The sequence below is a fragment of the Panthera onca genome, chromosome B3 (assembly GCF_046562875.1).
Source record: "Panthera onca isolate mPanOnc1 chromosome B3, mPanOnc1 haplotype 2, whole genome shotgun sequence".
Classification (NCBI taxonomy): Eukaryota; Metazoa; Chordata; class Mammalia; order Carnivora; family Felidae; genus Panthera; species Panthera onca.
In genome coordinates, this window is record NC_138344.1 from 49,046,635 (window position 1) to 49,059,983 (window position 13,349).

Sequence of the window (13,349 nt, forward strand, 5' to 3'; positions counted from 1 at the left end):
AGAACGTCTTGCCCTCAATGTGTTTTTCTCCAGATCTTCATGTGACTGTTTCATTGGCATCATTCAGACTTAATTTCAAATATTACCCCATCAAAGAGGTGGGTGATGGGGGCATATGGGTGGCTCAGTCAGTTAAGTGTCCGACTCTTGGTTTCGGCTCAGGTCATGATATCACGGTTAGTGAGATTGAGCCCTGCATTAGGCTGCAGGCTGACGGCGTGGAGCCTGCTTGGGATTCTCTCTCTCCCTCTTTGTCTGCCCCTCACTGGCTCGTGTGTACACACATTCTCTCTCTTCATCTCAAAATAAATAAACTAAAAAAAAAAAAAAAAAAAGAGGTGGGTGATGACTTTCACCCTGATGACTATTAAAAGTAGCCTCTGGTCACTCACTATCCTATGATTGTGTTATTGTCTTCATGGTATTTATTACTGTTTGAAATTATTTTATCCTTATGTTCACTTATTTATTGTCTCTCTTTGCATGCTAAAATGTTCTCTCAATGAGGACAGGAACTTTGTTTTGTGAACTACTATGTGTTTAACACCTAGAATCATACCTGGTACATGACAGATGCTAAGTTAATGAATGAATGACAGAAAGCAAGCAGTTGGTGTTAGAGAAGATTGCTTTACAGATTCAGTCCTATGAAATTCCTGTATTTCTTACCTGTTGGCCTTTATTTTATTCTTTAAACTGAAACTAGAACAGTAGTTTATTAATACATGAGAATTGGAATTGTTAAGCAGACTGGATTCTTTGAGAACTAATGTACTTGCTTCCTGTAGTAAAACTCCATGCAGAGCAAATATAATAGAAGAAAGCTACTTGGTAAGCACAGACTCAGGGCACAGGGACTTAGAAATCAAAAATATCTTGCTGAAAGAGGCCCGAAAGATCACCGTGGTAATGGTTCCTCACAACTGGCTGCCTGTGAAGATCACACAGGGGGATTTATTAAAACATACTCACACAAAGCCACACATTTTTCAGTCTCTCCTTTGGAAATACTGATTCATTAGTTTGCAGTCAGGACTGAGGAATCCATGTGTCCTTTAAAATGCTGCCAAAATTGGGGTTCTTGGGTGGCTAAGTCAGTTAATCATCTGACTTTCGCTCAGGTCATGATCTCCTGGTTCATGGGTTCAAGCCCTGCATTGGGCTCTGTGCTGACAGCTCAGAGCCTGGGACCTGCTTTGGATTCTGTGTCTCCCTTTCTCTCTGTCCCCCTCCTGCTCACACTCTGTCTGTCTCAAAAATAAATAAACATGAAAAAAATTTTAAATGCTGCCAAAATGATTGATGGTATATGACCAGGTTTGGGAGCTAGTGACTGAGCCCACCCCTGTTTCCAGGTAAGTAAACTGAGGCTCAGAGAGATCAAGTGCTTTACTCAGGGTCACACATCGGGTGAGCAGGGAAATGGCACTCAAATCTCCCAGGCTTCTCTCCTTGCTGTTCGCAAAATATTGCAGCAAAGATTCTCAGGTTCAGAGGCAATACCACTTCAGAAATTGCTGGTTTATTACTTTTTTCTTTATTTACTTGTAACTAAGCAGTCTGGTGTCACACAGGAAATGCATACAGCATAGTTTTCCTTTTTTACCACCAAGTGTCAGATCAATTTGATTTCAGATTCTGGGGCTGCAGAATGACCATCAGAGTGTGGTTCTGGGACCAACACCATCAGCGTGACCTGGAACGTATTAGAAATGCAGATTCTCAGTCCAGACCTACTGGATCTGAAACTCTGGAGGCAGGGCCCACAGTCTGTTATTTTAAAGCCATCCAGAAGATTCTGACACACACTCAAGTTTGAGAACCACTGTCCATAGGTACATTTTGTGGTCCAACCTCTAGTTAAAGCAGCTGGCCTCAGCCTTTTAGTTGGTGACTCTTTAACATCAAGGCCTCAACTAAAACTAGTCATCTGCTTTCTTTGGTGACATTTATTCAAAACAGGGCCTAGTGTTATAAATCTTCATCAGAATGACATACACAAGAAAGGAGGGGGAGCGATTAATTATTGAGCACCTGCTGTGTGCGAGGAACCATGTTTGAGGCGATTACTTATCTCATTTAATTCCCACCACCATTCTGCTAGGTCGGTATTATTATCCTTATTTTACAGATTGGGAATTTGAGGCTGGTAGAGGTTAAACAAGATCTTCCCTACAGGTTGACACAATTATAGTTATAATTGTGCATTTTGCTCTCTGTTGTCTCCCTAGAGCAGCTGCTCTCAAACTTTATTATAGATAACTGGGAATCCCCTGGGAAGCTTGCATTTATAAATGTAAATTCCCTAGTCTCTTTCTCAGATCCTAATTTAGAGGCCTGGATGGAAGCCAGGACTTTGGATTTTCATGAAGTACTCTAGGTGATTCTGCTATCAGTGGGCTGCAGACCATGCTTGGTGAAATCCTGTCCTGGCTCCAACCCCAGTGGTTGGAACTGGGTGCTCCTCAAGGTTTTGATGAGATTGTGTGGGTCTCCAGTGCTTCATACACTCACAGGCCTTGGGCACCTTGTTAGGGATGTTGGCAGAACAATATGAGCATGGGAGGAGGGAGTTTGGGAGCCAGTATAAAGTAGTGTCTTACATTTCTGCTCTACCTCTCACAGGGTTCACAGGCCATGTTTTGGTTTGGTGTAACTTGATCCTTCCTGTTATCTACCCAAACTGTGCAACTTTTCTCATAGCAACTTCACCCTTGTGTTGATGGGGTGCACAGTTGTGAGCAATTTCCTCCAGGCTGTAATTAATATCTATCGAATAATGAGTTGCTTCAGCTTTTGAGGTCAGAAATGGTGTTTCATCTGTTTGATGATAACATAGATCCCTTATTTTTCAGGGATGGAGTTGGCATATTTAATGAATGAGTTGTCAATCCATTAGGACACTGAGTGATTTGGTTCCATTATGAAGGAAAAAAGTAAGATGCAAATTAAAAAGAATGTCAGGTGTGATGCCTGATGGCTGTCTTGGTGGGGTGGCTTGCTGATTGGTCCATAGGTTTGGAAGCAGCTACTGACATAAATACCCCAGGTCTCCCATAGTATAAAAAAGATGCATGTGTCAAAAGATGGCAAGAACCTCCTAGGACTTTGCCTAGTGGAGAAATTAGCAATATTGAAATACTAAATTTCTCTAATATGTCTTAGTTCCTAAAATAAAATTGTGTAGGGCAAGGGCAGAAGGAAATTCACAAAAGCACACATTTCAGTCTCCTGAGATCTACTGTATATAAGGCAAGTTATTTTTGCCAGTAAGAAAATAACCAAATTACAGGGTAGGTATCTAAGAATGATTTGCCACTGATATTAGAGTGGATAATAATATGTAACTAGTACAGTAGCTAGAGCTACCACTTATTGAGAGCTTGTTATGTGTCAGGAAGTATACAAACATTCTCTCATTTAATTCTCACCAGACTTTCAAAGTAGATATTATCCTTTATTTTACAGATGATGAAGAAAGCTCAGAAGGATTAGGTAATCTTCTCAGGGCTGGGACTGAGGTGTGCAGGGGTACAAGACTGTCAGTGCTAAAACTAAGATAATCCTGGGGAAACTGAGGTGGTTGGTTACCCTGAGTGTCACCCAGTGCACTGACCCACAGTTGATAGTTAGGAAGTAAGCCCAAAGGGTTCTGAGGGGTCAGACAGATGCCTCATATTGAAACTTGCCGATCTGCCTCACAGAGAGGTTTTCAGGACATTTCTGGGCGCCCAGTTTCCTCCATTTTACATGCAGTTTTAATAAGCTTGATTATTTGGTTTCCAGGTGCCTTGTCAATTAGAAACTGAACACTGGAAGGAGAAGGGGTTATTCTAGAAAGGCACAGGGATTACTATGGTGAGGGACATCTGGCTGAAGGTGGGAGCAAGGAGAATGAAGTATAAATGAGTAAAAGATGAAATCAATGCAGTGGTCAGGAGGCATTTATTACAGGGGAAAACATACCTTAAAAATAGCTATTATTGAGCACTATGTGCTGAACACTAGTTTAAGCGCTTATAGGTATCACATAATTCAGTTTTTGCAAAATAATCCCATTATTATCTGTTCCACAGATGAGGAAACTGAGGCACAGAGAGGTCACACAGCCAGTGAGTGGTAAAGCTGAGATTCAAAGTCTCCAGAGCCCAGATCCTCAACATCCTGCTTCATTGTAGGTCCTAGATGCTGAGGAGATAGCACAAGTCAGTGGTGTTTATTGTGATGTCCTGAATTATCTAAGAAAAAAATTAAAGCATGGACATTACATTTTATAGTAGTTCCCCCCCCTTATCTGTGGGGAATATGTTCTAAGACCCCCCATGGATGGCTGAAACCGTGGATAGTACTAAACCCTATATATACTATGTTTTTTCCTATACATATATACCTGTGATAAAGTTTAATTTATAAATTAGGTACAGTAAGAGATTAACAACAATAAGTAATAATAAAATAGAACAATTATAACAATATACTGAATAGAAGTTATGTGAACATGGTGTCTCTCTCTCAAGATATCTTATTGTGCTGCACTCATCCTTCTTGTGATGATTTGAGATGATAAAATGCCTATACAATGAGATGCAGTGAAGTGAATGACATAGGCTTTGTGATGTAGCATTTGGCAACTATTGGCCTACTGACGAATCATTAGGGATCATCTGCTTCTGGGCCATTACAGACCCCACATTCCTGAAGCCCTGGAAAACAAAACCATGGATGGGGTCGGTGTACTACTGTATTTTGTATTAATTAATTTTTTTTAATTTTATCAAGGTTATACATGGACATAGTGCTATGGGCCTGTTACAAAAAAAAACATCAGTTCCTCCCCACCCCCGCCAGCTCATTTCCTGCTCCCCAGAGATGACTGCTTTCAATTCTTTTTAGTAAGATGACTCTTGCTGGTAGTTACATCCCTTGTCTCTAAATGACATACTGATATTTCTGTGGTCAGTTTTCAGTTTTAGGCATTATTTAAATGCCTATGCCTAGACACTTTACCATGGAAGAAGAGAATGTTAACTCATTTCCCCACCTCCCTCTACCACACACGCCTGCCTCTACCACACGTGTACGCCATTTCCGTCCCTCCTCTCAACAGTTACGAAATAGTTTTAGTCAGATCAGTATGTCCTGGGCTTGTTGTCTTTATCTTTAGGCCTTCCCTCCGGGGCTGGGCAGATTCTCCAGAGAAGAACATTTGAACCACCTGCCTGTGGAGAATGCCTGCATTCTGGAAGTTCCAGCATGTAGGCAGGGGTGGAGGTATATCAGTATTTAGAGGATTAGGACCTAAGTAGACTTCCACTGTTTTTAGCCTTAACTTTACCCTCCCTTTACCTCCGGGAGTGTTTCTACAGAATCTGTGATGAGTTCCTTTTTGGCTTTCCCTAGTGGCAGATAAGGGGCCACCTTTCCCAGGTCTGCTGTTCAGTTACCTCTTATCCATTTACTTTCTAGCTTCCCCATTTTGTAACTGTTCTTTCCACTCACTTTGTCTTTGTTTGTGTCTAAAAGAATAAAACCCAGCTTTTTGTCGTTATGTTAATGAGATTTGGGGAGGTAGCAGAACTAAGGTGTGTGTTTAGTGTGCCATCTTTATCCTGATGTCAAAGTCATTTCAGAAAGCTTTCAATGTAGAGGAGGTAAAAAAAGTTTGTGTTGCTCTAATGGGAAGATCAATAGTTCTATAAAAAATGGAAGCTTTACTTGATACTCAAAGTGTATTTCTGGGACTAGAACCATCAGTATTACCTGGGCATCACCTGGGTGCTTGTTAGGGAGAGTCATGGGCCCTACCCAAACTTACTGAATCAAAATTAGCATTTTCACAAAATCTCTAGGAGAGTCCTATGCATTCTGAAGGTTGAGAAGTGCTAATATGAAACTTTACTCAACTCCTACTGTAGTTAGGATAAGTTAATTCTAATGAGTTTTAATCTGGGATTTAAAAGTCTTGGTACATTACCTTAATAAATTATTCTCTGAATTCTAGAGGTTGCTGTAAGATAATATAGAGGAGTAAGTTTTCATGAAAATGTACCTTTTCTCCCTTAATAAACCATGTCTGTAAATCTGAGTCAATATCAGATGTGAACCAAAAATTCCATGCCATTTGCCACGAGAGATGTCAGACTGGTTATGTTCAGGCTTTTTTAGTTGCCCACAGTTCTTGAGGTTGGTGATAAGATTTTATAGATGGGCTAGGTTGAGTTTTCAGTCACACATCAAGCTGCCAAAGTGAGAGGGTGGCTTCCCCTAGAGGCAAAGGATAGATTAATTAGTTTATGCCCAGCATCTGACCCAGTGAAAGTATATGCTCAGCAAGTGACTGTGGGATGAGTGAACTAAAGAAGATACAATTCTTGTCTTCAAGATATTCACCAACCAACACAAAATAAATTGGATGTCACCATACAGGGTTGACCAGCTCTAGGAAACCATAAGCACAGAGAAGAGGCATCTAACAGCATTGCTGGCACAAAGAGGCAAAGGGCTATATGTCTTGATGAACCAAGCTTGGATGGTTTAGAGCAGTGGCTCCCAGTTTAATGTGTATTATAATCACTTGGTGGGCTTGTTAAAACACAGACCCTCTGGCCATCCTGACAATTTATGATTCGGTAGGCCTGGGGTGGGCCTAAGGATGTGCATTTCTAACCATGTCCCAGGTGATGCTGATGATACTGATTTCACATTTTGAAAACCACAGGTTTTAGAGAATTATAAATAGTTCTTGTGGCTGGAGTCGGGGGACTAGGAATTGTAGGTGATACTGAAAGCAGAAGTCTAAGAAGTAGGGACTCCATTGTGGAGGTTGTGGAGAGTCATTGACAGGTTTTATAGAGGAGAGTGATGGTTACCCATTTGCAGTTTGGAAAGATCATTTTGGTGTGGTGTGGAGGATGGATCAATGGGGCCAGAAAACCAAGTAAGTGGTTGATCATAGCCATCCGGATGAGAAAAAATAAAAACTTGGAATAAAGGTGGGATGAAGAAGGATCCCTGGGACTTGGTGGCCAGATGGAAGTGGGAGGGGAAGTGAAGGGAGGAGTCAATTCGGACCATCAGATTTCTGGCTGGGTAGGTGTTGGGATTGTGTTACTCAAGACACAGTCAGAGAAGGCTGCCTAAAGCAGAGTCTGGGAAAGAAGAGCAAAGGAGGTAAGTTGAAGGAAGGACATGTTGAATTTGAAATGCTAGAAGAAATCTGGGTGGACCCTTCAGTAGACAGTTTTATTTATGAGTCTGGAGGCCAAGAGCCGGAGGCTGGTAAATCATCCAGCCCCATAATTTCTGCCACTTTGATTTGATCTCCTGTGTTGCTTGTTTGGATCAGGCATTGAATTTGTGAAGAAACAGTGTTAGTATAATTTTTAAGGGCCTGGAGAATGCAATACTTTAAAAGATTCTTTCTCAAGAAAACAAATGTTCTAGTCTTTTGACTGGAAGAAAACAGAGTTCATACTAGTCTTCTTACATTAGAAGAGGTTAATACAGCTGCCTTCTGCTGAAAGGCCAGTGGAATTGGGTTTTAGTAAGCTTGAAAGGAGCAAAATCACTTGACTGGTCTGCAGGCCATATGACAAACAGCTGAGACTAATTAGCTGGATTGTGGGTTTTTACAGAGATGCCTGATTTTGAAAGTTGATGGAGCAGACTGCTTTTCAAAAGATTCTTTTGAAAAACTTTTATAAGTAGACGATTCTGACTTTAATATTTCTCTTTACATCACATAGACAAAAAGTAATCTTTTTGAAGAGGACATGTAATTGGAAGTTGTCTAATTGTTGAAGTTTGGGAACAGCATTTCTAAAGTTTTAGAAGAACACCCAACGATTTATACTCCATCAGGTATAGTTTTGTGTTTATCTTTGTTTTTTGTTTTTTGTTTTTTGGGTTTTTTTTGGAGAGGTTTTGAAAATTGCCAGGCCAATTTTCCTGTACTTAGAGTATATGCAATTTGACATAGAATACCATTGCACATATTAACTTTTTTTTTTTTTTTAACCGAAGACTTCAAGACACCTGCTAAATTTTGGGGGTGTGGTTTGAAAGTTGCATTTTCCATTACCAGAGAATGGGTATGAATACTGACTGCATTTTTCCTTTCTTTTCTGTGCTTCGATAAAGTAACAAAGGTTTTTTTCTCAGTTAATATATTGAATAAGGGAGCTGATTAAGGACTTGAATTTGCTTCCAGAGTCTTGCTCATCCTCTGAGGGTTTTATTCACAAACATTCATGCTTATTGGGATTTTGTTGTTAATATTGTTAATAGCTTTAATGGAGGAAAGCTTTATGTAAGGACGTGTTTTTGTATAAGGTATATTTCTTCTATAAATTAAATTTGCCCCCGAATGTTGATTTTGTTTGATTTGGCAGTGGCATTGTGGTTACGTAAGGAAAGGTCCATATATTTTAGAGATGCTTAGTGATAGTATACAGGAGTGAAAGATCTGGGGACAGGTCTGCTGGGAAGTTGCTTACACAGTTCTCTCTACTTCTGGATATGAACTAGTTTGCAAGGACTGCTGTCACAAAGCACTGCAAACTGGGTGGCTCCAACAGCAGACCTTTATTCTATCAGGTCCAGGTGTCAGCAGGGGTTCATTCCTTCTGAGGGCTGTGAGGAAGAATCTGTTCCAAGCCCCTCCTTGGCTTATTGAAGGCCAAGTCTCCCTGTGTCTCATCTTGTAGCCTTCGCTCTGTGTGTCCTTCTGTGAAGAAGGAACCTGGATACAGACATGCAGGTCATGCAGCTGATTGGTATCAAGGCAGTCTCCTCACCTCCGCTCCAGGGTGCTGACCATCACCTTCTTTTGTTTTCTTTGCTGCAAGTTCAAGCTTTTCTCCTAGCAGTGAATCCAGAGCTCCTATGATCACACATCACCGTGGGAAAGAACCTTGATTAAAAGTTGACTTTCTCTGTCTAGATTCTTGGATTATAAATACAAAAAAATAAAAAAATATTTTGGGGAGGAGAGTTTATTCATGAGGCGTCTTATCCATAGAACATCCAGGTTGGATTTAGTACATTCCAAAGGAGTTTATCCCCATCTTGGTTGCTTTCTGTCTCTTACTGCTTTCTCCTTGTCCTTTCCAGTGTTGAGTGACCCAGAAGCCATTAGAATACAAACAACAGTTTTTTTCTTTTTCACTTGCTGCGCCCACAAGACAGGAACTGTGGCAGAAAATGCTGATGAAACCTTGCGGCCTGCAGGATGGCACTATAACAACCAAGATCTGTGCATGTGTTAGCAGGTCCCAGAACCCAGGGCTGACTCTGCTGATGTTCCAGCTTCTGCCCTCTCTAGACCCTCAGTACCTGCGAGCTCAAAGAGGAGATGCTTGCCACTTCCCTCTGTTTCTGTTTTCTCTGTTTAGGATTAAAGCTTCCTGAGATATCTGTTCACTTTTGCTTTCATTCCTTTCCTCTTCCCTCTGAACTGGGTTGATTTATAGATAGAGCTCCAGGCATAGCATACCTGATAGCTGATGAGTCACATAAAGCCCGTTAAAAACAAAAGCTGATTTTCGCAGAAGCCTTAATTCATTTGTTCTGTCTTTGCAAGAGGACGTCTTCCTGCTTGCTTCTGTGCTCCTGGTGTTGCTGCGGTATGGCTGGGGCCCTGTCCTCTCAGCAGTGGTGGGTTCCTTGAGGGTTGGAGGGTTGGGAGAACATGAGTGAGATCAGGGTGCTGCTCAGGAGATGAGTTTGCATCACTGCTGGTTCTCTGGAGGCAGGAGTCACTTTGCTGAAATACAGATACAGTTTATCCTTCCAAGAGCTGAGTGCATCAATTTTTGTTTGTTTGTTTGGTTTTCCCCATTTCATACTCTATTAGGCATCTCTTCTCTCTGATGTAATCCGAGCAGGGAACATTTAGCTATGAATGCTAGATTGGATGGATCCCTGCTTTCACAAGAAGGAGGAAGTCCAGATTTCTATAAGCTGGCACCTCTGTACTTTGGTGACTATGGACTACTGTTGGAAAAAAATCTCCTTCCTAGTGTCCTTCTTGGTCTCTCTTGATTCTCAAGAGTCGTCTTCTCTCTCTTATGGCCTTAGGAAATCAATTCTGTTGAAAAATCCATTTGTTAACACTGATTTTTCTTTGGAACCTTACTCTGTTTTCCAAATGCCAATTAAACACAACTCCCTGGAAGTCCATCATGTCTAAGGGACATTTAATTGGTCCTCTGCAATGTAGTAGAGTGTGTCTGCGTTCAAATCTTGGCTCCACCGCTTACTGGTTGAGTGACCTTGGAGAAGTTATTTAACCTTTCTGTGTATCAGTCTTCTCATCTGAAAATTAGAGCCTTCATAAGGTTGTTGTGAGGATTAAATGAGTCGGGATTTTAAAGGGCTTAGAAAAGTGCTCAGCGTTAGTTATCATTTCAAATTGTTTTTGCCTGTTTTCGTTAATGATTATAGCATTCATTCTGTTACCAAAGGAAAAGTTTGGGTTAACTCCTATACCAGTCAATTGAGAAGTGAAACTGATTTTTCTACTTCATAAATATATCTTGAATTAATCCTTGCCTCTTCATTCCCACTGTCACTGACAGAAGTCAAATCCCTACCTCTCCCATCCCTTCCTGACCCTATGTTGTATATTCCCAGTTTCTGCGTGGCTGTCCGAAAGATCTCTCTAAGGCACACACCTCATGCTCCTCCCCTTCACAAAAGTCTTCAGTGGCTTTCCATTGCCCAGATGATAACACAGACTCTTTATGTTATGGAAGACTCCTTTCAGGCAGGCCTAGGGGGTTGCAGAGTCTGTCCCACCTTTGTAACCTCTGTCTGGGCACCTCCTCCAATCCCCATGCACTGGTCTAGCCATCCATTTACTTAGGTCCTCTAAGTGCACCATACCCTTCTCCTTATACCTCTGCAAGTACAAATGCCTTCTACTCCACTCCCATCCTCTCAGACTGTCTGTCACCCAGGACTTGCTCCCCTTTCATGGCTGTAGGCCTTGTCTGGTTTTGTACTTTAAATGCCAGACAGCCCTTAGCTAATTCCATCAACAGTGATTTGCACCTTTCAGATCGGCATCAATGATCATTTTGTTGATAGTTTCTGTTATCTTTAAAGGGTGATGCTTATTTGCCATGTGAAGTCCTTTACCACATCCTTCTGTGAACTGTGTGATTTTTGTCCCTTCACTTGTGTCACTTGTCCCTTTGTGTACCAATTTTAGTCCTTGGCTTGGATGCTGCTCTGCGAAGTTTTCCCGATTCCCCCACGAGGCATTCTGGGCTCTCCTTCTAGCCCTTTCTGCCCCAGCCCTCCCACCTACCCAGCATACTGTGCATATTTCTATTACAGTTCTTGTTTCACTGAAACATTGCATCTTGTTCACTGAATGTTTTACTGTTCATTTCCACAGAGTGCTTCTTTTAGACTATTATTCTTCCAGAGCAATGTTCTCAGTCCTTCACATAGTGGTGAGCACATGGCATGTTCTCAGTGCTTGCTTATTAAATGCATGATGTTTAAACTGAGGTGCTTATAGGCTGCTGCCTGAATTTAATCATCAGAACCAGCTCTCCCTCCTCAGTGACTTCAAGCTTCTCTGGTATACCTTTTGATTGTTGCCATAGGCCATTCTACTTATCAAATTTTGAGATTATTAACACCTTTTGGGTTGGTATGTATGTCATTTTTCATTTAATTTCAGTTGTATGTAAGGGACATTTTGTGGAGTTTCTTGGGAAGTACTTCCATACCTGACCCAAGTAGTACTACCCTTCCCCATATCCTCCTGTGCTTTGTAATTTTTGTCGTTCACATTTGTCAGTTGAGCCAAGTTTATTTTTCTCTAAAACACTTAAATGTTCTGTTTAAAAAAAATAGATTTTTCCCTTGTCTAGTCTTTAATAGTTCTTAAAAATGTGTAAAAACTAAAAGTGATTAAGGGTTTGTAGAAATCACCAAATGAAAACCCACTTTTTTTTTTTTTCTTTTTAATGCTGTTGTAAAACTTGTTCACTGCTGGCAGTGGCTTGGGAGCTCTTTAGAGTCAGGTATAGACTCCAATACTATATTTTTTTGTGATATTTAATGTGCTTTTATTAGAAATAAGACTCTAGAGCTTTGTTACAGAGTTGCTTGCTGATTTCTATTTCTTTTGCATAAGTGTCCCTTTTCATTTCTAGATATACCTTGTCTAACATCCTTGGTCAAATAGATGCACTTCATGGAGTTAAATGAAAGAGATGTTAGGATAATTGCATAGGCCATCCTAAATAGAGTTTAGAATTTGTAGAATTTAGAAATGTAGTTTCAAAGTGATATGATCACTCATTTACTAGCAGAGGGAGATGGCAGATTTGGGTAGGGCCTCAAGCATAGCCCGAGGCAAGAAAGATGAGGAACCTGTTTGATACTCATCTTCAGTCATTTCTCCAAGTATCTGGAAAGGACCTTGTCTTTTTTTTTTTTTAACTGTAGCCTCCTGGGTTGTATGTGTATATGGGCAGTGGGGTAGGATGGGGGCAGTGTATGGATGGGGGTCCATGGATCCTTCAGCTTTTTTTTTCCTCTCCTGTTCTACACCATTGGACTAGAGTGCTCTTCCCCAGAGAATGCTAGCCTTATATGTACTGTTTAGGACTGCACAGTACTTAGAGAACTTCTGCATCCCAAGTCCCCAAACCCCTCATCTACTTCTCAGAAACCTCCCCTAACCCACCTGATCCATATCAGGGTTAAGTGTTAATCTCATGGGATCCTTCCATTATGCCTACGATAGGTAATAACCATACTTAGCATCTTGTTTCGGTCGTCCCTGTCTTCTATTAGATGGTAAACTCTCTGAGGGCAAGTGCTGTATCTGTCTTATTTGCATTTCTATCACCTTGCACAGCATGCAGTGGGTACTCACCTATTAAGGGATTATAGGACTCTTTATTCATTTGTAAAGACAGAACCTGCTCCGACTTTTCTAGAGGTACAAACCCTCTTGATGCAGCCTGGCAAAAAATCAGGTTTGCTCACCCCACCTTATTTATTTATTTTTTTTGTAATTTAAGAGTGAGTGTAAGAGAATGTGAGTGGGGGAGAGGGTCAGAGAGAGAGAGAGAGAGAGAGAGAGAATGAATGAATGAGAATATCCCAAGCAGGCTCCATACTCAGCCTGGAGCCCGATGTGGGGCTTGATCCCACGACCCTGGGATCATGACCTGAGCCAAAATTAAGAGTTAAACACTCAACCGACTGAGCCACCCCAGCTTTAAGCAAGAGGAAATGCCAATATTTCCCCCTCTGTCTCCACATTGTTTGTACTATATCATCATTGGGGCTAGTCTTACTTAGATTCTGAACCACGGTTTTGA

At 41.1% G+C, this 13,349-nt stretch overlaps 1 protein-coding gene across 4 annotated transcripts in view; it reads left to right on the forward strand.

Moving 5' to 3' along the window:
* RAB27A (RAB27A, member RAS oncogene family) overlaps positions 1-13,349 on the forward strand; it is a 74,953-nt gene that overhangs the window by 8,951 nt on the left and 52,653 nt on the right. For 2 of the 4 annotated variants that reach the window (XM_078448629.2, XM_060618469.3), the window contains exon 2: positions 7,746-7,860. The exons of 1 other annotated variant lie outside the window; for it this stretch is intronic. The gene's annotated coding sequence lies outside the window, so the exon portion shown is untranslated. Of the gene's footprint in view, positions 1-5,164; positions 5,256-7,745; positions 7,861-13,349 lie in introns of those variants that run through there. One more of the 4 variants, XM_060618470.2, reaches the window with a different exon arrangement.